The sequence below is a fragment of the Carcharodon carcharias genome, chromosome 4, assembly GCF_017639515.1.
Source record: "Carcharodon carcharias isolate sCarCar2 chromosome 4, sCarCar2.pri, whole genome shotgun sequence".
Taxonomy (NCBI): Eukaryota; Metazoa; Chordata; class Chondrichthyes; order Lamniformes; family Lamnidae; genus Carcharodon; species Carcharodon carcharias.
The window spans coordinates 42,262,978-42,290,023 of record NC_054470.1 but is presented as its reverse complement, the minus strand read 5'-3'; the positions used below and the strand labels follow the sequence as shown (position 1 = coordinate 42,290,023).

Genomic DNA, 27,046 nt, shown 5'->3' with positions numbered 1-27,046 from the left:
TTTCTAACGGATTCCGTTTCACCAGGAGGAAAAAGGGAGCAGAGCATAACTCACACAGGTGGGAAACCTGAACTCAGCTGAGACAATTTGAACTCAGTGCTGAATTCAAAACAAACCCCATTTTTGTTGTAGTAGTGGCTATATTCCCCAGTGTAGGAGCCACAAGTTTATAGAGGATATGTAAATGCTCATGAAGGGTGAATAAGGTATATAGAACTATCAAGCCTTTTAAACCCCCAACCATTTAAAAAATTTGAAAAACAGTCTGCCTCCGCCAGAGTGAGTTAAAAATACTCACGCTGTGATTTTTAAAAAAATGCACAGCCCTTTAAAAATTTGGGGGGGAAAAAACAGCCTGCCTCTATCAGTGAGAGTTGAAAAGAATCTGTTCTAGCAGTTACAATAGCTGTTTGTTGACATTACCCCAAGGGCTATCATTATGTCATTATTAAAGTTGTGCTTCTTTCCACAACCTACAATTATATCAATGGGGGGGTTGTAAGTTCACAGTTTGACAGCTCAAATAAGTTATTAAAGGATTTGCTGTCTTTAATGTGGACTTATGAATGGAAGTCTGTTTGTTTTGATAAGGAATTAAGTACTTGAGAGGTTTTTAAAGTTTTGAATGGGATCTCATGAATAGGAGTGTTTTGTTTATTATAGTGACAGCTGTGGTAGATATTTAGATGTTTATTTTAGTTCCTGAGGTCTGCCCATGGTGGATACTGGGTGACTGTCATGGAGGGTGTAAGGGAAAGGGTGGTGGTTGAGGGGCATGAGTTGGCATTAAATTGGCATAGGGATGATAAGGGACCATGGGGTGGGTAGGGGGCATGAATTGGCATTAAGTTGGCATGGAGGCTATAAGGGGCCATGAGGTGGGTGAGGGGCATAAGGTGACATGGATGGGGATTGGGAAGTGGATGGAGGAGATGATGAGGTAGGAGGGCTAAGGGCCAGTGAGCCTAATATTTAATAATATAACTCAGATGAAGTCCCAGAAAACCAAGGTTTGCCTTTTAAATGGCCCATCTTGGCACTCAGCAGCTCCTCTGGCTGCCTCTTATCTGCATCTGGGGGTGACAGGCCCAACTCCATCTCACACCCAGCATTCCAGAGAAAAAAAGCACGCCATTCTGGGCACTTTTCCACCCAAGGTGGGTCTGTTGAGCTGGAAAATTTCCAAACTCGAGCTTCCTACCTCAGGAGCGAAAATTCAGCTTAAAGGGCTAAATAACCGCCCGGAGACAATGTTGGCATGGAGTTGGAATGCTCCACGCTGACCCACCCTGCAACCATAAAGCATGCTTGATTGGACTAATGAGGGATGAGTGGGACTTCCAACTCATTGGGGCGGGAGACCTGCCCTCTGGAACTGCCGACCAACCCAATTGGCCAGTAGCTCCATCAGTCCCGGCAGCAACAGGAAGGCATCAGTGGCCATTGCCAGGAATGCAGAAGGAAAAGAAGATCAAGGCCCATGTATCCCCTGAGCAAGTAAATCCAGGGTCTTGGGCCTGGAGGGTGGGTAGTTTAGGGAGCGAGGCGGGGGGGGAAAGAGTGGGTTTAAAGCAGGGCATGGGTAGGAAGGAAGGCGGGGGAGGGTTGACCTAAGGGAGGGCCATCCTGGGATCGACAAAGGACAGCCCCCAAAGAATGACTCCCCCCTTGCTCACCTTCCTTCCCACCCTTTAAATGTTTAAGTTAAAAAAATCAGGTTTCCTGCTCCCACCCGACATATTATCAAGGTCAATTGGTTTGATAACAAGCCTAATTGACCCTTAATTATTCATTTAAATCTGGCTGGCGAGCTGTCGATTTCACTGTCTGCCCGCCCCCTGTATTATGGAGGTAGGCGGGAAGGTGGTGGGATGGTCACCCACCCTATTTTACGTATTCCTCTCCCCACCCCCCGAGGAAACACACCTGCTGGGGCCACATAAAATTCAGCCAACAGTGTCTTCACCCAATTTGCAGGCCTTAAGCCTCTTGCCCTACATTTGGTTCTTTACTGAGCCTATGCTCTCCCACCCCCATGCTCGCTGAATAAACTTTGCAGGTTGCAAAAATAGCTTGGATCACTGCTTCTTGTCTCTGCAGTCTAATCTATACCAGTTTCACATACCAGGACCTTCATTTTCAAAGGCCAATCATAACATATTTACCACTCTCCAGTCCACTGTTAATGTTGTTTGGCCTACATATTTTAAATCAAAATCATTCAGCACTCACAACTCAGCACTCTGAAACTACAATCCAAGCAGGCTGTCAGTCATTACAGAATCCAGTGCCAGGTTTCAGCTCAGCCTCATCGTTCTGACTTGAATAACGAAGTCTCAGGTGAACTCATCGGCTTTGAGCAAGCAAAACAATAATCACAATCACTGCAGGTAAATAAATGTCTGCTGATTTCCAACATGTTTGTTTTATTTTAGATGAAGATTTGGACAGTGCTTAATTGCTTCATGTGATTCATGGACAGTTTGCAATTGTATGACAACTTGGTAAGATCATCTGCATTCTACTTACTGTTTCAAAATCTCAGCAGCAAAATCAGCTCATTGAGCTGTCTGAATGTGAGACCCTGGAACATTTTGTGACTGCTCTTTCATTAAGCAGCTGCATATAAAGAGGAAAAGAATATGAATGTAAAATCATCAATTCAGACATGATAAGTTATAAGTCTGTGAGGAATAAGTTGATTAATCTTTAACCTGAGTTGAGAAGAGAGTGTTTGCTGGCAAACAAAGATTATAGCCCAAAATTAATTGACTGAAACAAGAAAGAAGATTTAATTTTCTCCTGGGATCTTCAGTGCAAGGAAACAGAATGATATTTAGTTTCGAAGAATATCAGCTGAAATAGCAGCTGAGATAATCTATAGGAGAATGTAATGAACATCACTCAAAGTTACTCAGACCTTGGAACAAATGTTTTTAAATTATAGATGTCAGCGTTGTTGGTGAAACTTGCTTTTACATATTGGTCACAGGTTACCATCCATGGGAATAAAAACAGCTTGACTGAGATCATCCTATGCAATAAAATAACTATACATTTAGCTCTTAAAGAAGAAAGATCATTATGATAAACTCATGATTTCACAGTTAAGTTATCAGAGTACTAATGGATTGCCACACAGTGATTCAATTGCCAATTAAGTTAATTGTTATGGGATGATCTGTCTAAAATACACCAACTTGCAATTTTTTTGTATAGTAAAGTGATGTTCTCTAATTTACAATTCATGTTGAATTTAATATCCAGGCCCTTCTTAATCCAGATTCGGCTTAATTAATTTTAGACGCAAAGAGTGGAGTGGGAAACACATATCTTTTGATAAATCCTTAACATGTTGAACTCAAAGTGAAGTACAACACAACTGTTGTATCAAATAAGATATTCAAAATAAAATGCTATACAAGGGCTTTAAATTGTGGGATACGAATTACGACTGTTTGGATGTTATCGTATTCCAAAACACAGAAAATTTGAAGAAGTCTTGATAGTTCCCAGAATTAAACGCTGAGGGTAATCCTGATGTGATTAATTTATGCACATCAAGTCCCTTAATCCAAAAGTTACTGTATATTTGATATGTGTGTCCTCATTTTATTAATATTTAATATATTGAATGGGGGGGGTGTTGGTGGGGACAATTAGCTCAGCTAGCTGGCTAGGTGGCTGGCGTGAGATTCAGAATAGCGCCAACAGCTATTCTGTGGTTAAATTCCCATTCCAGCTGAGGTAGACTTGGGGCCTGCTTCCTTGCCCTGCCCTTTGGCAAAATCACAACAAAAGCCGTGGCTTGGTGACCCTCAAATAATCAAGGATGTTACCTGGAAAAGAATACATTGGCTAGAATTTTTCATGCCCACCAGCATTGGGAATGTTCTGTGGCATGAGCGGGCAATATGGTGAGATTGGTTTCATGACAGTGTGAAACCAGTTTGCAATCGTCCGCCCAGCCCGCCAATGGCTGGCCGCATTTCCTGCCATCAGACGTGGGGAACCTCATTGTAATACATTGGCATATCATTATAAGGCCAGCCCGCCAGAGTCATCACCCCCCACGGGATCGTCCACCCACTCGGCGGGATAACATGCCGACATGTTTCACAACAGTACATAAGCGACATGCACCTGGCAGGCTGCACTTTGCTCAGGACTTCAAGGTTTGTTTGCCTCAGTCAACACTCGCAGTCATCAGCGCCAGGCTTCACAGACAGCACCACATCACTTTTAGGGGGGGCTCACAGGTAGGTCTCTACCTGCCAGATCAACCATATGTCGGTGGCTTTTCAACGGCTGCAGGTCATGGCCTTGCTTGGGGAAGGGGGAGAAGTGGCCTCAGGCAAAGGAAGAGGCTACAGGACGAGAGCTGTACTGGGGAAGGAGGGTAACCCAAGGTGTGTGTGGGGGCATATGTTGATCTGTGCACGAGGCCTCAAGATGGTGAGGACTGAGGAGACAGTCTCCAGAGGAGATGAGGCCAGATGGACGTGTGAGGGTGTGTGTGAGAGAATAGGTGGTGATGTCCCTTGAGCTGGCAGTGAGTGAGATGCCAGTGAATCTGTGATAGGCTTGAGTGTGTAAGTTTAGAGTGGTGAGATGGTTGCCATACACTGGCAGCCCGGATGAGATCATTCATCTTCTATCTGCATTGGATGGCCAACCTCTTCTGTGCAGCAATAGCTGGATTGGTGAACCACTGCCTGTCCTACAGCCAGAGCAGCGGTAGAGGACATCATGGCAGGCCTTCACAGCCTCAAAGTGGCATTCCAGTGACACATCATTAAACCTGGGGGCTGCAGTCCTTTTGCCTTTCATGGACACCTTCTCTGCAGTAGTCATGGACTGGAAGCAAGGAGATGTATGCGTGCAGCTAGATTTTAAATATGGCGCTCCGAGTGATGAAGCGGTAAAGTGATGGAGTGGCGGGCGAATGAGAGGCCGCCTGCCATGGAAGCGGCATGTTTCTTGGGAATGCATAAATAATGCAGCGGGTTTGGGACAATATGGTGTGAAAACCAGCCATCATGGCCAGTGGGCAAAACGGCGCATAAAATGACATTTTACCTGTCCACTACCGTCCTTAGTGCAAATCTGAGATGATTTCACCCATTGGCTCAGTTGTATTATTCACAATCTAAACGTAAATGATCTGCAGATCCAATGTGATTGCATAAATCCTAAGCCACAAAACCCAGTAAAGTGGACAAACAACTTCAAAAAAAGCTGACAGTTCTCAAAAATCTAACAATTCAAGAAACAGTGTATGAGTGAAAAACAGCTAGGATTAAAGGCCCCTAACCAAGTCCACTATTTCAAGGTGACAACGCTCCTTTCTATAACTATGAATTTCATGGTTTTGATTAGTGTCTTTGCATCACATTCCACAATTCAATTCGTTATTTTTTTACGAAAACAGAAATTCTGTCAAATTTGCTGCTGAGTTTCGAAGCTCCTGAAAACCAAACTAAATGCTTTTGATGTGCGTACAACTGCACTGAGCAGTAAAAGGTATTGACAGCAGCCTGCTCAGCCGGCACTCTGTACAGAAACAAGTTGCCCAGATGAAATAAAATGCCGCTGAACATGTTACATCCACAATTCTAAATATGCTTTCCACATCACTGTAAAACTATCACTTCAAGTAACCATACACAGACAAATCACACAATGAAGTCATCATGCTTCGCACATACATTTAAACTTTGCAATTTTACATTTCTAGCAGTGCATTACAGTAAATGCTAATTTTGTTGTCATACTCTTTCTACTTTAGAGGATGTTTAAAACTTAAAAGGCATCATTCCAACACAAACAATAAATTCCTTCCTATCCAAAACCTGGTTTTCATTGTAAAAAAAAGAGCAAATTATGCTACATTCTGATTTGGAATTGATTAGGCAATGATAATATGATAAGCATTGATTATCAGAGACTATTTTATGAGTATCCGCCTTGTGAATTTTACAAGTGTGTGAATTACTATCCTTGAGAACCTTACAATAAATTTGCAAGGTTACACATTGTGCCAAGGCAAGAGTAACCACAGGCTTGTGTTCTGTACAAGCAATGCTATCTGGTTGAGTGCCCCTATTTCAGATTTTGATAATGATGTGGAAGTTTTACATTTACTCATGCTTTGGGTGTCCTGTTGCATCAGTCAGCCTGATTAACTGTTACATTAATCTTCACTTCTGAGCAAGATACATCGGATTCATATGTGCTATCTCCAACACTGGCCGGATTGGCAAAGATACCATAAACCCATTACTAATTTCCGTTACTAATATATGACTTCACCAACGCTGTGCTGCAATGCACGATGCCTGTTCTGGTTTCCTCTAAAACTCAGAGCATCACTATATACTTGTGCAATTTACTACAACGATCTATTTTGTGTATGTGCCCAAGTTTCAGAGGGAACCAGAGCACCTAATCTATTGTGTAGCTTGCTTCACTTACCTACTACTGACAGTCTTTGTCCTAACGTGGGCTCAGCTTTATGCTGGTATATAAAAAGACAGTTTAAATGTTATTACAACATCTCTCGGTTTGGGATGCTATTTTGGTTCCAGCTACACAGCTGAAGTTGGCATTCAGAGGGTTTCAGTAAAAGCAAAGCAACTGATTCAGAGTGCAATTTGCATGTTTGCCACTACTATTTGAGTTGAATGTACACTGGTAACCTGGTTTATTTACAATAATCAGCTCTCTTGGAAGCATGCAGAAAGGATACTAGTCATAACTTCAGCTTGGAAACTGTTATATACGCATTTAAAATTCAAAGATCTTAATTTAACTATGTAAGTATAAATAAATGAAAACAACAATGCCATTTTAAAAAAATTCTAGCAGTATTGTTTTCAAACAGGGAGAAAATAGTTTTGTGAGAATAGGCAATAACTGTGTGAATGGGGAAAGAGGGAATAACTGGATCTTTAAATTGAGAGCCTTCGTAAATGGGGAAAGAAAGCCTCCGAATGGCTGAAAAGGAGAGTGTATGCAAATGTGGAAGAGGCAAGGAATAACTGAGAATAGGGAAAATTAATAACATTGTAAATAGGGGAGAGGCAAAGAATGTGTTTGTGAATAGGAGGAAAGAGATAGGAGAGTTTCTGTGAATGAAGGAAGAGAAAGGGGGCAGAGTTGTCAGGCACCGCTGCTGTCAGGAACGGAGACCTGAATATACTGGCCTGGGCTGGCATGCATGTTTCACGACACCATTCCAGACACCGGTCATTTTAGGGGAGGTGCATTTGGAACCTAGCAGGGCCACTCACCACTACCAGGCAGACAGCCAGTTAGGGTCATTAAGAGCCTTGTTAAGGGCACTGACAGAACGCTCACTGGGATTTTCCTGTCAGCCTCCAGTTTCTGACTTGACGGGGTGGGGGTGTTGGCAGTTTAACTGCCTGGAGGCGGACACCCAGTGACAGGCCACGGTCTCAGCGCCTCAAGGCTCTCCCTGCCGGCTTGAGTGAAGGTACTGCAAAAGACCACCCTACAGAGGAGATCCCGTCCCACAATGATTGCCTGACTGTTATTTTCTGTTTTTATTTACATTTTTTAAAAAGTTGTTGAGAGAGTACCTTCCTATTGAAGCACCCTCTTGATTACTTACACTTTACCGCAGCCTGCTGCTCCTTTCAAGCTGGAAGGCCTCTAACTGGCCCTCAAGCTTTGAGAACACACCTGTCACCCTTAATTGGACCGAGAACCTTCCTCCAAGCCAATTAAGACGACACCTCTGTAAAAAAAATCTCCTGTCAGTGACTGTTCCCCCGGGGGCAGGTTTGAGACCCCGAAACAATCGTGGCTCTTGTTTCCTGTCCCCAAAGTGAACATTTAGCCTGACTGACTCTGCAAATAGGCAGAGAGGAGAAGGAATGCTTTCAGATTAATAAAATATAAAATAAAAAGTTAACCAGAATGCAAATACAAAATTCAAAATTGAGGACACTATGGGTGGAATTTTATGGCTCCGTTGCAGTGGGGGTGAGGTCGTAAAATGCGGCAACCCATTCAAAACTCTATTGACTTTGGTGGGAATGGAAGATCCCGCTGGAGGCAGGGGCCGTAAAATTCTGCCCTATAAGTCCCAGACTCCCTGAAAATGCATATTTCATTATGACTGAGAGGAGTGGACTGGCTTTTGGAAAATGTGTATAAAATTCACCATTTACTGCCTACACGTGTTTGTTCATCAATGTACCATTACGATTGAGTAACTGTCATCTTTGAAATATTTCGGCCAGTAATATGCTGTTGAAATAACAGCAAAGCTGTAGGTGTTGGCTGTTATTTTTACACAAATGTTACTGGAACTTCAGGCAAGGACAAATGCGCAGATATGAACTAAATTTGTCACAAGTTGTTAAATCTTGTTCATTTCAGCGCAACTATCCTTTTAACAAAATTATGTGTTAATTAATGACAAATCTCTGGCACTGATAATGAGCTACTAAAAGTGCATTCCTTCAGGTTTTCCTTTCTGGAGATAGTTAAAATATCAAATGTATTTATTTTTAATTTTCTTTTCCCTCTAAAAATCAAACTTTATCCCCTCTCTTTATTTTGAGTGTCAGCCATGGCTCAACTGATAACTCTCGCCTCTTGAGTCACAAGATCGTGTGTTTGAGTGCCACTTCAGGCTTGAACACAAATAATCAAGCTGACGCTGTGAAGTAGAGGGAGTGCTGAACTGTCGGTGGTTCTGTCTTTTGGATAAGATGTTAGATCAAGGCCCCATCTGCCTGCTCAGGTGGATGTAAAAAGTCTCATGGTACTACTTTGAAGAAGAGCAGGAAATTTATCACCAGTTCTATACAATATTTATTCTCAATCAACGTCGGTAAAAACAGATTATCTGATTATTAACACATTGTTGATTGTGGAAGTCTATTGTGCACAAATTGGCTGCCACATTTCCTACATTACAACAATGACTACATATCAAAAGCATTACATTGTTTGTAAAGGGCTTTGAGGTGCCTGGTGGTCATGAATGCTGCTATATAAATGCAAGTCTTTCTTTTTGTTTCTTCATTTCTCTTTTTGTACCTGATTTCACACTGAATTCACCCACTCTAATTTACACTTCCTTCTCTTTATGCTGTTAATTTCACAATCCTTCCGTCTGATTGGTTTTAAGGACATACACAATTGCTTATATATTTCTCATGAGAACTGACCGGCTTGAAACATTAACATGGTACCTGTCTCCACTGATGCTGCCTGACATGCTGGGTACTTCCAGCATTTTCTGTTTCTATTACAGATTTCCAGCATCTGCAATATGTTGCTTTTGTACACAATGCTTGCCCCACATATGAACATACAAAATAGCAGAAGTTCTGAGGAAGGGTCATGAGGACTCGAAGCGTCAACTCTTTTCTTCTCCGCCGATGCTGCTGGACCTGCTGAGTTTTTCCAGGTAATTTTGTTTTTGTTTTGGATTTCCAGCATCCGCAGTTTTTTGTTTTTATAGCAGAAGTAGGCCATTTGGCCCTTCAAGCCTGCTCCACTATTCAATATGATCATGACTGATCTGTTTGTGTTTGGAATTCCACATTTCCATCTACCTCTGATGATCTATGATTTTCTTGCCTAACAAGGACTTATCTACCTCTACCTTAAAGATATCCAATGGCCCCGCCTCCACCGCCTTCAGAGCCAGAGAGTTCCAAAGTCACCCAAACCTCAGAAAAAAATTCTCCTCATCTCTGTCCTGTTCACTCATATCTCAGGTTTCCCTTGCTGTCCCGTTATCAGCTAATCATGCAAACAGTTTAAAAAACTAAAATGTGCAAGGGCAAATCTAACCAACAGCAGACTCCATAAGATGCCCTGCTGCGACAATTATGGCCCTTTATTTTTATTGGTCATATTTTTTATATATTTTAAACTTTGTTACATGGAAATAAAGCCATTATTAAGCCAAATTAAGACAATCAGCATTCAGAAATCTACTGCAAGTCTTGCCACCAAAGCCAAGATGTGTCACTCACCTTCGTGCTACAGCTCTTTGCGCAATGCAGACTATGACCTACGCATTTTTTCTTATCAGTGGTATCAATAAATCACCAAAATACCCAGGCAGCTAATCACAGATAAAGGTGCTTTCAAGCTTTAACAACTTCCTTTGTATTTTTGCAGAAAGACAGACTAGAAAGTAATCATGAGGTCTAACAGTAATCTTGTGTCCCTTTTTCATTTCAAATCATTTGGATCACAGTGAATTAACCTTGTTCATCTAAGAAAGAAAAACCTAAGTGCATAACCAAAATGCCATTTTCCCACGCACAAAAATAGTTTAAGTTTGACTACATTTGATTTAATGGAAGTCACCATGTCTTGCTCCACATTTTCTCCAAGTAACTGAATTTTGGGGAACATCTGCTACAGCTCATATTGTTATTTACCTACTTATTTCATTACCATTAGTAGAAATGTACCTTATGCAGGAAGGGCTTTCAAGAAAAATAACTATTAAGCTTTGTTAAAATTATATTATACATTTAAGGACATCTAGTTTGAAATCACTAATTCTACAATATAAAAAATATAATTTTCTGTGTTATTAACATTTTAGATTTTTTAATTATGCAATTATTTGATCACTGAATGAGATCCAGTTGCTTTTAATTCAAAGTAATATTAACTTCTTAGAATGGTTAAAAGACATAAATTCAAAACATACTCATTCATCATGTAATGGGTTGAAAATAAAATAAAATATAAGCAAGCTGAATTCCACAGAACTAATTCCTCAGTCGCATATCTGACATGGATGGAAACCCAATTCCATTTTTATTTCAGTAGCCAAAGCACTTGAGATTTTATTTGTACTTATATTTTTTTTAAAAAGTGTGTTTCTGTTACTGTAAAGACATATATAAATATGCTACGCCAGAGGTCCTAATTGTGAATGCTCACAGTAAAATGTAATTTTTATAACAAAATATACTTTCCAATCACAAGCATAAATGTACACAGTATGATTGTCATTGATCCATCATGAATTAGTTTTGAAGATGACTGATTTTTCTGGTACTAAAGTTGCACAGTTGTCCCCGATTCTAAGTCACTATCATGAGGTGAGTCATAAATCTTTCACCAAGGTAAGTCTCGAGCTTTCTACTTTGGCCAACAGTGTCCTTAGACATTGCTAATTATAATTGTAAAAATAAATTAATTAATTTTGTTTCATAGCCAACAATAAAATATAATTAATTTGTAATTGAATATTAATAAATTGTCTAATCTTAGTAACCATAATGTTCATCAACATTTTTATTTTCAATTGAGGACTCAGCCAATAATTCCTAACTATAATGGCAATAATCATTTGGTGATATTAATTATTAATTGGTTGTGGAATTAGACAATAAAATTAAACAAACAATATTTCTAAATCTATTATAGGATGTGGTGGAGACTGCTTCAACATATTGTTTAATAAAAAAATTGGCTTTTTAACCTCTGTATTGTACTCATGAGATATATTTAAAAAACAAATCCCATTCCACCAGTAGCAAACACAACTAAATCAAAAATTGATCACATTTGCATCACTCATAAAAGACTCAGTGCTCTGCATCTTACCAAAAGCCAGTTACAAAAAGTACTAAATATGGATAGCTTAGGTACCATTTCTTAACAATCCAATTTCCATTACCAATTATGTCACCCACAGGGTGGAAACTCTCCAACGCACACAAGGCATCCCTAGGGTTTTGTCTAACGTAATATATCAGAAAGAGAAGGAGAATGATAACTAAATTACTGGTAGTGAATAATGTGCATCAAGTTCTGTATATTCAAACAGATTTTGGTCATATGGTTTCTATTCACTGAGAAGAACTGTTAGCTTGCAACTTCATCATACAAATGTATTTTCTATGCAAATTGTAAAACATAGATTACATGCGCCAAACTAGTTGTCATCTAATATAAATAAAAACAGAAAATGTTGGAAATACTCAGCAGTTCAGGCAGTAAACTAATGTTGTTTATCATGTGAATAGAAACAATGAATCAAATTTATGTTGCTCTTTAGGTTAATATTCAGTACGTAAATACTAGTTATCTATCCTCCATCCACCTACTGAACATTTTTTTAAAATTCTGTACAAGATAGTAGAAAATCACACCAAATTTATTTTATATTAGCCAAGCATACTCTTTCATGAAATGTACAAAGATCATTATATTAATTTCTAATCTCCAAATATCTATACCACACATATTCATTTTGAAGCATAATTTGTTATCAAACACTATGAACTTTATTTTCTAAAATTTTCTTAAAGTTGTCATTCAATTGTAATCAAATCAGCCAAGTTATGTTTCTTAAGGATGAGGTACTTGAAAATCAATTGCCCTTTATGTGCCAAAAATCCTTGATTTTTCTCTGACAAAATTTTATTTTAAAATAAGTATAAGTAAATGCAAAAGGGAATGTTGCTGGGACTGAACCTGTGTCTCCCCTTCATATTCTACTTTTGTTCCCATTTTCGGTAATAATCTTGGTTTAAGAAATCTAAATGATCAACCCAATCCATTATATTTTCTTTTTCTTAAGGAAATCACAAGAATCTGTGGAAGTGAATCAGTTATCAATTAGTGTTATGTATATAAAGTGAGAGAGAGGTGCAATGGATAGCTATCCAAGTTAATTTATTTATTCAAACTTTATGGAGATATATTTGCAATTTGTGAGCAGGGTGGTGCCACACCTAGTCTGAAGGCAGGGACACAAGGCTTGCAACAATACTATGAGAGTCAATTTCCTTCAGCAGTAACTGACATTTAATAGCTTCATTATTTCATTAATTATCTTCACAAAAATAAACCAAAAACTTGGAATGATATGGATTTGGCTTCACATTGCTGCAACTTGTTTAGGCCTGGTAGGTACAATCAGTCTGGTTTGCAATCAGGGAAAGCTGTAACAGTCTTGCTTAAGAGAGAAACATGTACCTGATGAATACAGACATGGGAAAAGCTTCCTCCCAACAATTACCAGTTTAGAAAGCACAAAGGTGATAATTTCCACTCTCTAAACATTTAAATTAAGGTTTGATGTATTTACAAAGTGCTCAGGCGGTTGAACAGATTCCCTTGTTTCAAAGCATACACAGTTTACACCTATACAGCAGCAAACTGAAGTATTGTGTAATTACTAATAAATAAAAACAGAACATGCTGGAAATACTCAGCAGGTCAGGCAACATGTGTGGAGAGAAGCAGAAATTAACATTCCAGGGCAAATGACAAATTTTCCCAGCATCTAAAGTATTTTACTTTTGCATCTGTGAGAGATTAATCCCTTCAAAGAGTCTTGCTCCATTCTTCCAAAGTCAGGGACATGTCTGGACCCAAATTTGCACTTCTAGTAGCATTGGTGAAAAGTGCTGCTAGACTGGCACTGTGAATTTGACCTAGGTTTTAACTTGTTAATTACTATGTTAAGACTATATTGCTGACCCTTCGCTGTCACTGGGTCAAAATCTTGGAACTCCCTTCCTAATAGCACTGTAGGTGTAGCTACACCACGTGGACTGCAGTGGTTCAAGAAGGCAGTCACCAATACATTCCCAAGGGCAATTAGGGATGAGCAACAAATGCTGACCTGCCAGCGACATTCACAACCCACGAAAGAATTTTATAAATTTGTCCGACATGACTAACTGAGAGAAATAACTTGCATTTACATAGTATGTTTCACAATCTGAGGATGTCCCTAAGTACTTCACAGCCAATGGGGTCCTTTGAAAGTGGCCAACTTGTACAGTCCATAGTACCACAAGCAATGAGGTAATTGACCAGATAATTTGCCTGTGTTGGTTGAGCGATGAGTGTTGGCAAGCACAATTCCCCTGCATATCTTTGAAATGTTGGAGAAATATCCGTAAGGATGATGCAACATGAGAAATGCATTCATCAATCTAGAGAAGGCTTATGATCGAGTGTCTAGAGATAAAGCCTGGAGATGTGCTAGAATTCATGGAATTCCTGAGAAGCACACAAGGCTATTATGGGACATCTACAAGGAAAGTCAGTCAAGAATAAGAAGCAATGTGTGTGCATGGGCAAGAGTTTTGCCAAAGTTGGATTGCACCAAGGATCAGCCCTGTCCTTTCCTCTTCCTCATTGTCGTGGATGTTCTAACCAAACAAATGAGACAGGAAAATGCCATGGGCAATGATATTTGCAGATGACATTGAACTATGTGGTGGGGTTGATGAGAACATGACCGAGGATCTGAAGAACTGGAGAAGCACTGGGATACAGGGCTATGAAGGTCAAGAGACAAGAGACCCAATTTATGGACAGTGAGTTTGATTGAAGGTGGAAAAATTATTGGCAAAGACTTGGAAGAAAGTGAATAGTTTCAGGTACTTGGAGTTGGTGGTGGCAGAAGTTGGAAGCATGAAAATGAAAATTAAGCAATAGATTAGCTCTGATTGGAGTAATTGAAAGAAGTGCAGTGGAATGCTAGATATTGAAAAGCATTACTGAAATGGAAAGGAAGAACTTACAAGACACTTATGAGACCGGCCTTGTTATATAGTGCAGAAACATGGGTAACATCAAAAAGAGTGGAACAATGACTGGATATTAATGAAATGCCAGTGCTGAGATGAATGTGTGGAGTATTGAGAGAGGACACAATCAGGAAGCAGCACATCAGTGAAGAATGTAGGAGCATTGAAAAAAAGTAGCTAAGAAAAGATTAAAATGGCATGGTCAGCTGTCAGAAATGTGGTGAGGCGAATGATGGAGATCGGACTGCAGGAAGAAGAAGAGGAAGGACTAAGGCCAGGAGGAAAGAGGTGGTGGTGAGAGACTTAAACATAGTGAGATTGGGTGAGGTGTGGCTAACTGACAGGAGATGAATGGTGATCAAGCAACATTGTGGTGACCCCCAAGTAAAATGGGAGAAGACAAAAGTAATGTGCCATGAAGGCTTTCAAATCCACCTGATAGAATGTCAATATAACATCTCAGCTGAAGCATTCTCTCAGAACTACAGGGAAGTGTCAGATTAGATAAGGTTCTGGGGCTTCGACCTACAGTGTTTTGTGTTTAAGAAAAGCTGCGACTGATCCACGTCTGCCAACTAAAGAGGCATTGGTTTGTTTCTATGTACATACCTCAAATTGAATGTTTGTAGAATTAAACTGCATTTTGGTATTATAAACTGTGTCTAGATTCACTGGGATATGTTGACCAAAGAAAGACTTGCATTTATATATTTCACAGCCTCTGGACGTCTCAAAGCGTTTTTCAATCAATGAAATATTGTGCTTTATAAGTACCGTACTTTATAAGTATTTTCTCTTTGAATTTGCATGAGGAGGAGCGATGCATACAGAGTTTTTCAGCTTCTGATGTGGCAGCTAGCATGTGTCTTTTACCTGTCCTCAAACTGGTAATCCCAAATCACATTTCGCGCTTGTGTGAGCGGCTGGGGAATTTTCTTTTGCATCCATGGGTTTGGTCACAAATTGCTTCGGGCCGATGCGAATTATATCTACATATGTTTAAAACTTGCTACAGAGGGTGCTTATAACATTCTTCTTCAACTTTAGTAAACTTTGGACGTATTTATGATATAATCTGACAAACGTCATATGAGAACATAATTCATGATGTTTTTAGACTAACGCGATGGTGACGATTGTGATTGAAAATGACAGTCACACAAGAGGTGAACAGTTGGAAAATTGGATTGATGTATGTATCACAAAAGATAGCGGTTATGCTGAAGTCTAGGAATTTGTATATGGTGTTAAAGTTTAATGGGTTATGCTTTCATGTGCCTTTTACAGTTTGTTTCTATATCCAAAGTTAGTGAAATTTAAAGTTGCACAAAGGATTTATAAATGCCCTGCATATATGTATATAGATGTATATGTACATACACACAAATATATATATATAACCCAAATCGCTCACAACCTATCTGCAGCCAATGACTCCTATTTTGGGTCGTTTCTGGTTATAAAGTCAGTCAACACTGAACAGGTTTTACAAACCCACAGTGAGAGGAAAAACTCACAAATCATACATCCGAATGAAATGCAAACGTTTTAACATCAAATCTTTCTGCATCACCAGAATAAAGTAACATTCAGATTAGTTCTGTTTAAACAGGCTGTGTTTTTGCATCTGAAATAAAATGTTCTGACAAAACCTCATCGGCCTGAAACGTTGACTATTTCCCTCTCCACATTTGCGCCACAGACCCAGAGTATTTGCAACATCCGCAGTATTTTGTTTTGTGCGAGTTTTTGGATGTGTTTCTATGTACTGAATGTCTACCGCCCCCCACCCCCACCCCCCACCTTCAAAAAAAACTAAGTATGATGAGCAGTAAAGCAAGTTTGAAATGAAAGGAGAACGGTGAGTGAGACCGAGGCGTCTAAAACTGAATTCCCTTGTCCTGGTTTCCCGCAGATTTATTTAATAAACATTCTGTCATGGAATGAGGTTAACAGTTGCCTAACACACCCTGTTAAAGGAATGAACACAAGAAGCTGCAAACACACAGCAGGGTTACACTCCGGGTATAGATCCTCTGGGTGATTAGAAATCCTCAGTCGCCGAAAAGGTCAATTTATCTTTTTCTCTCCAAAGATACTGGTGACCCTTTTCTGCTTTTAATTTCAGATATTCAACACTTTGTAAAAGAAAATGAAGAGGACAGTAAGATAAATAAAGGTATTTTAATACTAAAGAAGTGACAAGCCCATGTACTTAACGTGCTTGGGTCAATGATGTGGAATTGGCTCCATGGTGTTGACTCCAAACTGATCGATCTGGTGTCACTGCCAGACCTGTGCTCAGTCTTACAAAAAAATTTGCATGCGCGTTGAAATTTGCCCCGGCTGAATTGTCAACATTCCTGATAACAGTATCAAACCCCGCTCCGGTCAGTGAACGAAACTGACTGTCGATTGTACCACAAACAACTTCAGAATTCATTCGTAGTCAAAAAAAACTACAAGTTAATCTAGGCCATGCAAACAGTATCCGGGACAAGTCTTTGTAACAAGGCAACTTCCCCCTTTCCTACCGTTGCAGAATTGCCTGGAGCAACATGGGTTTAAGTGGCATGTTCTAAAAGACTCAACGGAGACCATTCTAAGCCGCTACCCTGGGAAATGCAGACTAAACGAAATGCAATTTTAAAACCAGGTAAAGGAGAACATAAATCCTTATTAGATTAAAGGGAAACACGTTTTCATTTTTAAATGATAATTTGTTTCCTGGGCTACATTACTATTATACGGTGCGGCGATAGTGCACGACAAGCGAGTCCGCTTATTAAAATCCGCAATTTCCAATGATCTATTCTACAACGTCCTTACCTGTGCGACCTTTTCTGATTGAATCTACTTGCCGTTCTTACTGGCCGATCCGCTCATATTAAAATGCAATTAATAAAATATATTAATACAAATTACAGAATGACCTTGCAAATCGCAACATAAAAAGGGGCTGGGGAAGGCCACGCTACATTCAACGACGCTACAGAGAGGGTTGAAAGAAAAATAGCCCACACTATCCCCAAATGGGTGTTTAACTGTTTTGGACACTCGATGCTAGTCGAGAGCGTGAACTGTAGAAAAGGGCAGTTACTTCCTCTTTCTATATAGAGTCCAGAACCCATTCTGACTTCCTCGAATCACTTTATTCCGAAAACTTCCTCCTTACACAGGTCAGTAACTGACAAAACAAACATTGCCATAAAATGCTTCAACTTACTAATTCACAACTTTTACAATTACCCAAGGGGGGGTTGGGGGGTAGTTTCCCCCCCAAAAATGTAAATACAGCTGTTACTTAATCCAGCTGGTTGAATGAATAAACAAAATCTCTTATTACCAACATATTTATCTTAACAAATCATACTCATGACCTTCTGGGAATATTCCCTTCAAGCAACAACCTTAAAGTAGCGTTGTTTACGTTTGAGGGGATTTATATCTTAATGGCATTAATTGGTTTTTCTGTTAGCATGTAACTTTTAACTGCACACTGCAAGAATGAATCAATACATCTCATCGTTGCAACAGCCGTGAAAAGGGCTTTTCAGTTTCTGGGTGATTCTCATAAAGGCACATTTTATTGTCCATGTTGAGGTGGCGGGAGGCAATAGTTTAAATTGCCCTGAACACACCAGTATGATGTCAAGAGTTGCATCGAGTGCATACCCTTAATGTGCTGGAAAAATACTTCACACATCAAAAAAACACACTTGTAAGTATCAAATTTAAAAATCTTACATTTGAAAGTGGCACATGTTTAAATTGTAACTCTTTCGAGTACAAACACATTTCCATCTGTTCCTATTCAGATGAAGTTACATTGTTTCATAGTTTGCCATTGTGAGATTTGAACTCTTGATCTGGGGGTTACAAGCCCAGTAACTCTTTCAAGTACAAACCTGTTTCCATCTGTTTCAGATGAAGTTACATTGTTTCACATTGGGAGATTTGAACTCTTGATCTTGGGGTTACAAACCCAGTACCATAACCACTTGGCTATTTAGGCCAAGCCTTAGAAGATGTAACTCTTTTGAGTACAAACACATTTCCATCTGTTCCTATTCAGATGAAGTTACATTGTTTCATAGTTTGCCATTGTGAGATTTGAACTCTTGATAATCTTATAAATTAAAACAATTAAACCAAATCAACAAAATTGGGATAAATCAGGCACAGCCCCTAATTCAGGTCAGCTGTAAAACCAAGGACAAAAATTTAAAGGAACCTTACAAACTTTAAATCAAAATGTGATTAAAGGGGTCAACAAAACACCCCAGTCCCCACGGTGCCCACCGAGCACGGAAGGCCTCGAGCGTGTCAGCAGACACCGCGTGCTCCCTTTCCAGGGACATCCGGCAGCAAACGTGGCCGCGGAAGAGGGACAAACAATCGGGCGGGACTCCCCCGTCGATCGCCTGCTGCCTGGACCTGTTAATGGCCAACTTGGCCAGGCCCAGGAGCAAGTTCACGAGGAGGTCCTCCTCCTTCCTGACCCCCTTCCACACCGGGTGCCCATAGATCAGGAGCATGGGGCTGAAGTGCAAGCAAAACATCAATAAAAGGTTTTTCAAATAACTAAAAAGGGAGTGCAGCCTACAACACCCTATATATACATGGTCCACGGACTCCACAAGACCGCAAAAAGGGCACATGTCCTGAGAGTCCGTGAACCTATGCATCCTCTTACTATACGGGACTGTTGCATGCAACACCCTCCAACCCAGGTCCCCGATAGAAAGGGGGAGGACACCTCTGTAGAGGGCCTCCGCCACCGGACGGCAACAAGGCACGCCAGGGTGTGTCCGGGCGGCAGACAAGGGCGAGAAAATGGAAGGTGTGCAGCAGCAGTCCATACAAAAAGCCCCTCTTTGCCGCGCCAAAATGCACAGAGGGCATGTCCCCGAGGTGGCTCATATTGCAGGGCACCAGCACCCAAATGCAAATAACTCTTTCGAGTACAAACCCATTTCCATCTGTTTCAGATGAAGTTACATTGTTTCATAGTTTGCCATTGTGAGATTTGAACTCTTGATACTCTTTTTGAGTAAACCTGTTTCCATCTGTTTCAGATGAAGTTACATTGTTTCATAGTTTTGCCATTGTGAGATTTGAACTCTTGATCTTAGGGTTACAAACCTAGTACCATAACCACTTGGCTATTTAGGCCAAGCATATTTAAATTGTATGCCAGACTTGTATCTCAGTGACTCAATAACCAATATCTCTTACATTACCCAGGTTGATTGCCCAATTATGGCCTAGACAGGAGGGGGCGGCTGGCACGAAAACCTTGGGCCGGCGTGAGCCGTTCTGCGCACGCGTACCTCTGGGGGCGGGGCTAGACTCTCGCCGGCACAAACGGCCCCGCCCCCGAAGTACCGCTGGCTGCGCGTGCAAACCTCTCGTCGAAATAAATGCAGCTGACTATTCTACATGCTACTAGCCTTCCCTTCACGTATCTTTATCAGGTGTTGCATCTTTACACAGATTGGCAACGCAGTTTCTCATGCACAAGCAGTGGGAGCCGAAGGGTGGGAATTTAAACTCTAAAGAAACATTCATGACTAGAATGTACCCAGACTGCATTCGTTTGAATACTACCAATTCTAAAGTCTTTTGTGAGTGTTGTCAGATCCAATCCCCCCAAATTGTAAGACTGAGGTCCTTTTGCAAAAAAGAGCTGCAGATCCTAAACCTCAACCCCCTCCGTTGTAATGGTGTTGGTTACAGAAGGTATCCGACAAAGAAGTCTTCGTAGTCTTCTGTATGTTAATATCAAGTCTTTATTAACTACTTGTAACTATGTACATATATACAGTAAAGGATACAATCTCCATGCTTAGGGCTTAGCATGTCTCTGTTCAACACCACACTGGCTCTAGGCCTGGGTCATGTGTCTTCTTACAATGAAAGGGTCACCATGGATGTCCAATCCCACTACACCTCCATCCCCCACCAGGATGGTCTGAGGGCCCTTAGCTTCTTCCTCGAACAGAGGCCCGATCAATCCCAATCCACCACTACTCTCCTCCGTCTGGCTTAACTTGTTCTCACACTGAACAATTTCTCCTTCAACTCCTCTCACTTCCTCCAAATAAAAGGTGTGGCTATGGGTACCCGCATGGGCCCCAGCTATGCCTGTCTCTTTATGGGGTGTGTGGAACATTCTTTGTTCCAGTCCTACTCCGGCCCCCTTCCACAACTCTTTCTCCGGTACATCGATGATTACTTCGGTGCTGCTTCATGCTCTTGTCGGGACTTGGAAAAATTTATTAATTTTGCTTCCAATCTCCACCCCTCCATCATTTTCACGTGGTCCATCTCTGACACTTCCCTTCCCTTCCTTGACCTCTCTGTCTCAATCTCTGGTGATAGACTGTCCACCAATATCCATTACAAACCTACCGACTCCCACAGCTACCTCGACTACAGCTCCTCACACCCCGCTTCCTGTAAGGACTCCATCCCATTCTCTCAGTTCCTTCGCCTCCGTCACATCTGTTCCGATGATGCTACCTTCAAAAATAGTTCCTCTGACATGTCCTCCTTCTTCCTTAACCGAGGTTTTCCACCCACAGTCGTTGACAGGGCCCTCAACCGTGTCCGGCCCATCTCCCGCACATCCACCCTCACGCCTTCTCCTCCCTCCCAGAAACAAGATAGGGTCCCCCTTGTCCTCACTTATCACCCCACCAGCCTCCACATTCAAAGGATCATCCTCCGCCATTTCCGCCAACTCCAGCATGATGCCACCACCAAACACATCTTCCCTTCACCTCCCCTATCGGCATTCCGTAGGGATCGTTCCCTTCGGGACACCCTGGTCCACTCCTCCATCACCCCCTACTCCTCAACCCCCTTCTATGGCACCACCCCATGCCCACACAAAAGATGCAACACCTGCCCCTTCACTTCCTCTCTCCTCACCGTCCAAGGGCCCAAACACTCCTTTCAAGTGAAGCAGCATTTCACCCAACTTAGTCTACTGCATTCGTTGCTCCCAATGTGGTCTCCTCTACATTGGAGAGACCAAACGTAAACTGGACGACCGCTTTGCAGAACACCTGCGGTCTGTCCGCAAGAATGACCCAAACCTCCCTGTCGCTTGCCATTTTAACACTCCACCCTGCTCTCTTGCCCACATGTCTGTCCTTGGCTTGCTGCATTGTTCCAGTGAACCCAACGCAAACTGGAGGAACAACACCTCATCTTCCGACTAGGCACTTTACAGCCTTCCGGACTGAATATTGAATTCAACAACTTTAGGTCTTGAGCTCCCTCCTCCATCCCCACCTCCTTTCTGTTTCTTCCCCCTTCCTTTTGTTTTTTCCAATAAATTATATAGATTTTTCTTTTCCCACCTATTTCCATTATTTTTAAATATTTTTAAATCTTTTATGCTCCCCCACCTCCACTAGAGCTATACCTTGAGTGCCCTACCATCCATTCTTAATTAGCACATTTGTTTAGATAATATCACCAACTTTAACACCTATGTGTTCTTTTGTTCTGTTGTCTGTGACATCTTTTGATGATCTGCTTCTATCACTGCTTGTTTGTTCCTACAACCACACCAACCCCCTTCACATCTCCCCCCACCACACAACCACCCCCCCTCCACCCCCCACCCCCACACACCTTAAACCAGCTTATATTTCACCCCTTTCTTGGATTCACTCAAGTTCTGTCGAAGGGTCATGAGGACTCGAAATGTCAACTCTTTTCTTCTCCGCCGATGCTGCCAGACCTGCTGAGTTTTTCCAGGTAATTCTGTTCTTGTTTTGTCTTCTTACATTACTGTATGGGTGATACTTCTCTCAGTCCCACATTAAACCTGTATGTGCCAGATCCTTATACTACACTCTCTATTGCTGTCAGACCCAAATCAAGTTAAATACTGACAGATCCCAACTTTCCCCCAGTTCTGCCAAGCTCCAGAACTTAAATGCTGCCTGTTATTCTCCAAAAGCTTCCAAATGTCATCAACTCACCCACTGCCCCTTCCCACCCCCCCCCCCCTCCACCCACCCACCCACCCACCCACCCAAATCCCAAATATGATTAGAGCCCATTCTTGGACCCCTTAAATGTTGCAAAACTACAAATTTTGCCATGAGTTCTGTTTCCTCCTGCTCCCTGCACACTGGTTAGTTGCAGCTCCAACCCCTGCCCTCCTCCAACAGGCCACCCGCTTTCCTGTTCTCAGTTCACTCCAAATGCTTTCTCCCTTGCATGTGTTGCCCTAATGCCCAGAGAGACTGGCCCCAATAATTCTGAGGACTCATCTATTGCTCAGCATGTATTGTTGCCATGTTGGAGAGCACACTGCCCTTTAACAAAAGTAAAATGTAGAAATTTAATGCAGTTCTGGTCTCCAGATTACAAAAAAGGATATTGAAATACTGAAGTACGTACAGAAAAAAACTTATAACGTTATTACCAGAATTGAGAGGATGTAATTATCAGGAAAGATTGAGCAGGCTGGAGCCCTTTTCAATTTAAAGGAAACTATTAAGAGAAAACCTAATAAAGGTCTTGAAATTTATGAACAGGCTTGATATAGAGAAATTGTTTCCATTTGTGGTTGAGTCCAGAACAAGGTGGCATGAATATAAGAGAGCCACTTGCAGATCAAGAAAAGGATTTAGGAGGAAGTTTGTTACACTGAGTGCAGAAGTTGCTGCCCTGAACAGAAATAGCATCATGCATTTGAGAGAAGGCTTGATGCATACATGAAGGCAAAGGGATATGGGGAAAGGGTGGTCAAAGTTGGCAGAGACTTATGTGAAATATAAACACCAGCATAAACCAGTTAAGCTTTTGAACTTGATTTAAATACCATGAATTTCACACATTAGCCATTTGGTTGGTTTGCAGAAGCCAGATACTTGCAGAAACCAATCACCTGGATGTCAGAGAAATCTTGACCAGATGCAAGATAACAAAACACCACCCCCTTCCAGTATGTAGAAAATGACTGCATCCCCTTCCTCCAATGCCCAATGCAGCAATACAACAGACATTGCATTAATGGATGTCACCCAACAACCTAAAGCAAGGTAAATTTGCTGATGACACAAAGATAGATAGGAGAGTAGTTTGTGAAGCAGACATAAGGGGCCTGCAAAGGGATATAGACAGGTTAAGTGAGTTGGAAAGAAATGGCAGATGGAGTATAACGTGGGAAGATGTGAACTTGTCCACTTTGGCAGGAACAATAGAAAAGCAGCATTTTATTTAAATGGAGAGAGATTGCAGAACTCTGTGATACAGAGGGATCTGGGTGTCCGAGTACATGAGTCATAAAGAGTTAGTATTCAGGTACAGCAAATGATTCAGAAGGCAAATAGAATGTTGGCATTTATTGTAAAGGGAATGGAATATAAAAGTAGGGAAGTTTTGTTACAGTTGTACAGGGTGTTGGTGAGACCACATCTGGAGTACTGTATACAGTGTCAGTGTCCATACTTAATAAACAATTTGGTTGCATTAGAAGCAGTTTAGAGAAAGTTCACATGACTGATTCTTGCGATGAAGGGGTTACCTTATAAGGAAAGATTGGACAGGCTGTGTATCCGTTGGAGTTTACAAGAATGAGAGGCGATGTTATTAAACATATAAGATCCTGAGGGGACATGACAGCGTGGATGCTGTGAGGATGTTTCCCCTGGTGGGAGAGACTAGAACTAGGGGACACAGTTTAAAAATAAAGGGCCTTCCATTTAAGCTGGAGATCAGGAGAATTTTTTCTCTCTCAGAGAGTCATTAGTATGTGGAATTCCCTTCCCCAGAGAGCGGTGGAGGCAGGGTCATTGAATATTTTTAGGGTTGAGTTAGATAGATCCTTGATTAACAAAAGAGTCAAAGGTTATAGTGCTTGTCAAATGATGGAAGAGGCTCAAGGAGCCAAAAGACCTACTCCTGCTCCTTATTCATATGTTCATATGCTTGTATGTTTGTATATAACCATCCGGGCCCTTCCATTGCTGTTGACATGGAGCTAAGACACTTGACAGATGAATTATAAAATCATAATTAAAGTCCCTAGTATGTTGTGAATTCATGTACAAATACTTTGTCATCTAAAATGAACTATGCATTTAGGGAACGGAAGTCTTTGGAGTAAGTAAGGGGAATTACATGTGGGACATATAATACCAAATCCAAGCAATAATGAGCCTTAATAACCCAGGGGAAGTCTGAAAAAATTGATAGTCCTCACAGTTATCTGCGTGGGAGCATTATCAATTTGTATAAATTGAGATACCCTAGCAAACAGGGAACTGGTGATTTGCCTTATAGAGGAATGTCAGCAAATGACTGATCTGGCAAAAATCCTGAATGGCTCTCTAGAGGTAATAAAACCATGTAATAAAACTTGAGAACTATGGTCCCTTTCTGTAACAAAATGAGAGCTGTCTGTGCCATAGATCTGTACTGCAGATCTGGCTGCAGCAACGAATAAAGCTCCATCACTGAAGTGCTGTCTTCTGGGATAACACTCCTGTAAAAAGTGTCAGACTGAGCATGGGCCTGCGATTGCTGCTGGATGGTTAGTACTACAATAAACTGGTTCTGCATAATTAATCTGGTTATATTTACAGCCTCTTTCTGCAACTCTTCCACCTGTGTATAGAAACAAGAGTAGCCCATTCAGCCTCTAGGGCCTGTTGTAGTAAAGTTATCACATCCTAACTCAGTAATTGTCCTGAAATGTATGCTTTCAAGGTCAATAAAAATTGACCTAGTGAAACATAGAAAATAGGAGCAGGAGTAGGCCACTGGGCCCTTCGAGCCTGCTCCGCCATTCATTATGATCATAGCTGATCATCCAACTCAATATCCTGCTCCTGCTTTCTCCCCATATCCTTTGATCTCCTTTGATCCCTTTCACCCCAGGAGCTATATCTAACTCCTTCTTGAAAATATACAATGTTTTAGACTCAACTATTTTCGGTGGTAGCAAATTCCACAGGCTCACCACTCTCTGGGTGAAGAGATTTCTCCTGATCTCAGTCCTAAATGGTCTACCCTGTATCCTCAGACTGTGACCCCTGGTTCTGGACTCCTCCACCATCGGGAACATCCTTCCTGCATCTACCTATCTAGTCCTGTTAGAATTTTATAGGTTTCTATGAGATCCCCCTCATTCTTCTGAACTCCAGCGAATATAATCCTAACCGACTCAATCTCTCCTCATATGTCAGCCCCACCATCCCAGGAATCAGTCTGGTAAACCTTTGCTGCACTCCCTCCATAGCATGAACATCCTTCCTCAGATAAGGAGACCAAAACTGCACACAATATTCCAAGTGTGGTCTCACCAAGGCCCTGTATAATTACAGCAAGACATCCCTGTTCCTGTTCTCGAATCCTCTCGCTATGTAGGCCAACATACCATTTACCTTCTTTACCACCTGCTGCAACTGCATGCTTACCTTCAGCGACTGATGTACAAAGACATCCAGTCTCATTGGACATTCCCTTCTCTCAAGTTATAGCCATTCAGATAATAATCTGCCTTCCTGTTTGTGCTATCAAAGTGGATAACCTCACATTTATCCACATTATACTACATCTGCCATGCATTTGCGCACTCACTCAGCTTGTCCAAATTACACTGAAGCATCTCTGCATCCTCCTCACAGCTCACCCTCCCACCCAGCTTTATGTCATCTGCAAATCTGGAGATATTACATTTAGTTCCCTCATCTTAATCATTAATATATATTGTGAATAACTGGGGTCCCAGCACTGAACCCTGCTGTACCCCACTAGTCACTGCCTGCCATTTGGAGAAAGACCCATTTATTCCTAATCTTTGTTTCCTGTCTGCTAACCAGTTTTCTATCCATCTCAATACTGCCCCCAATCCCATGTGCTTTAATTTTACACACTAATCTCTTATGTGGGACTTTGTCGAAAGCCTTCTGAAAGTCCAAATAAACCATATCCACTGCCTCCCCCTCATCAACTCAACTGGTTACATTCTCGAAAAATTCCAGTAGATTTGTCAAGCATGATTTCCCTTTTCTAAATCCATGCTGACTCTGTCCGATTTGGCCACTGTTTTCCAAATGCTCAGCTATTAAATCTTTTATAATGGACTCTAGACTTTTCTCCACTACCGACATCAAGCTGACTGGTCTATAGTTCCCTGTTTTCTCTCCACCTCCCTTTTTAAATAGTGGGGTTACATTAGCTACCCTCCAATCTGTCGGGACTATCCCAGAGTAGTGAAAGAATTCCCGAGTATAAGAGGGAAAATATTTTGCAATGCCTGTAGTGAGTCCCAGAATAGGGCCAAAGATTTCACAAGCAATCTCAGTGAGCAGTATCCATTTAACAAAGCAGAAAGAACAAAATAAATAAGAGCAGGCATAGGCCATATGGCCACCTGAGCCTGCTCCATCATTTAATAAGATCATGGCTGATCTTTGACCTCGACTCTATTGCCCTTGTGCCCCCATATTCAT

General features: G+C 41.3%; 1 protein-coding gene and 1 long non-coding RNA gene across 5 annotated transcripts in view; one reads left to right on the top strand and one right to left on the bottom strand.

Annotated features, from left to right (window-relative positions):
* The window catches only part of syk (spleen tyrosine kinase), a 180,346-nt gene extending 162,707 nt beyond the window's left edge, over window positions 1-17,639 (bottom strand). For 2 of the 3 annotated variants that reach the window (XM_041186172.1, XM_041186175.1), the window contains exon 1: window positions 17,391-17,639. The gene's annotated coding sequence lies outside the window, so the exon portion shown is untranslated. Of the gene's footprint in view, window positions 1-2,529; window positions 2,620-17,390 lie in introns of all 3 variants that reach the window. The other variant, XM_041186174.1, reaches the window with a different exon arrangement.
* The window catches only part of LOC121277129, a 38,028-nt gene continuing 27,676 nt past the window's right edge, over window positions 16,695-27,046 (top strand). Inside the window, exons 1-4 of one of the 2 annotated variants that reach the window (XR_005942813.1) lie at window positions 16,695-16,740; window positions 17,104-17,217; window positions 18,165-18,282; window positions 19,809-20,547. This is a non-coding gene — a long non-coding RNA (uncharacterized LOC121277129). Of the gene's footprint in view, window positions 16,741-17,103; window positions 17,218-18,164; window positions 18,283-19,808; window positions 20,548-27,046 lie in introns of those variants that run through there. The other variant, XR_005942814.1, reaches the window with a different exon arrangement.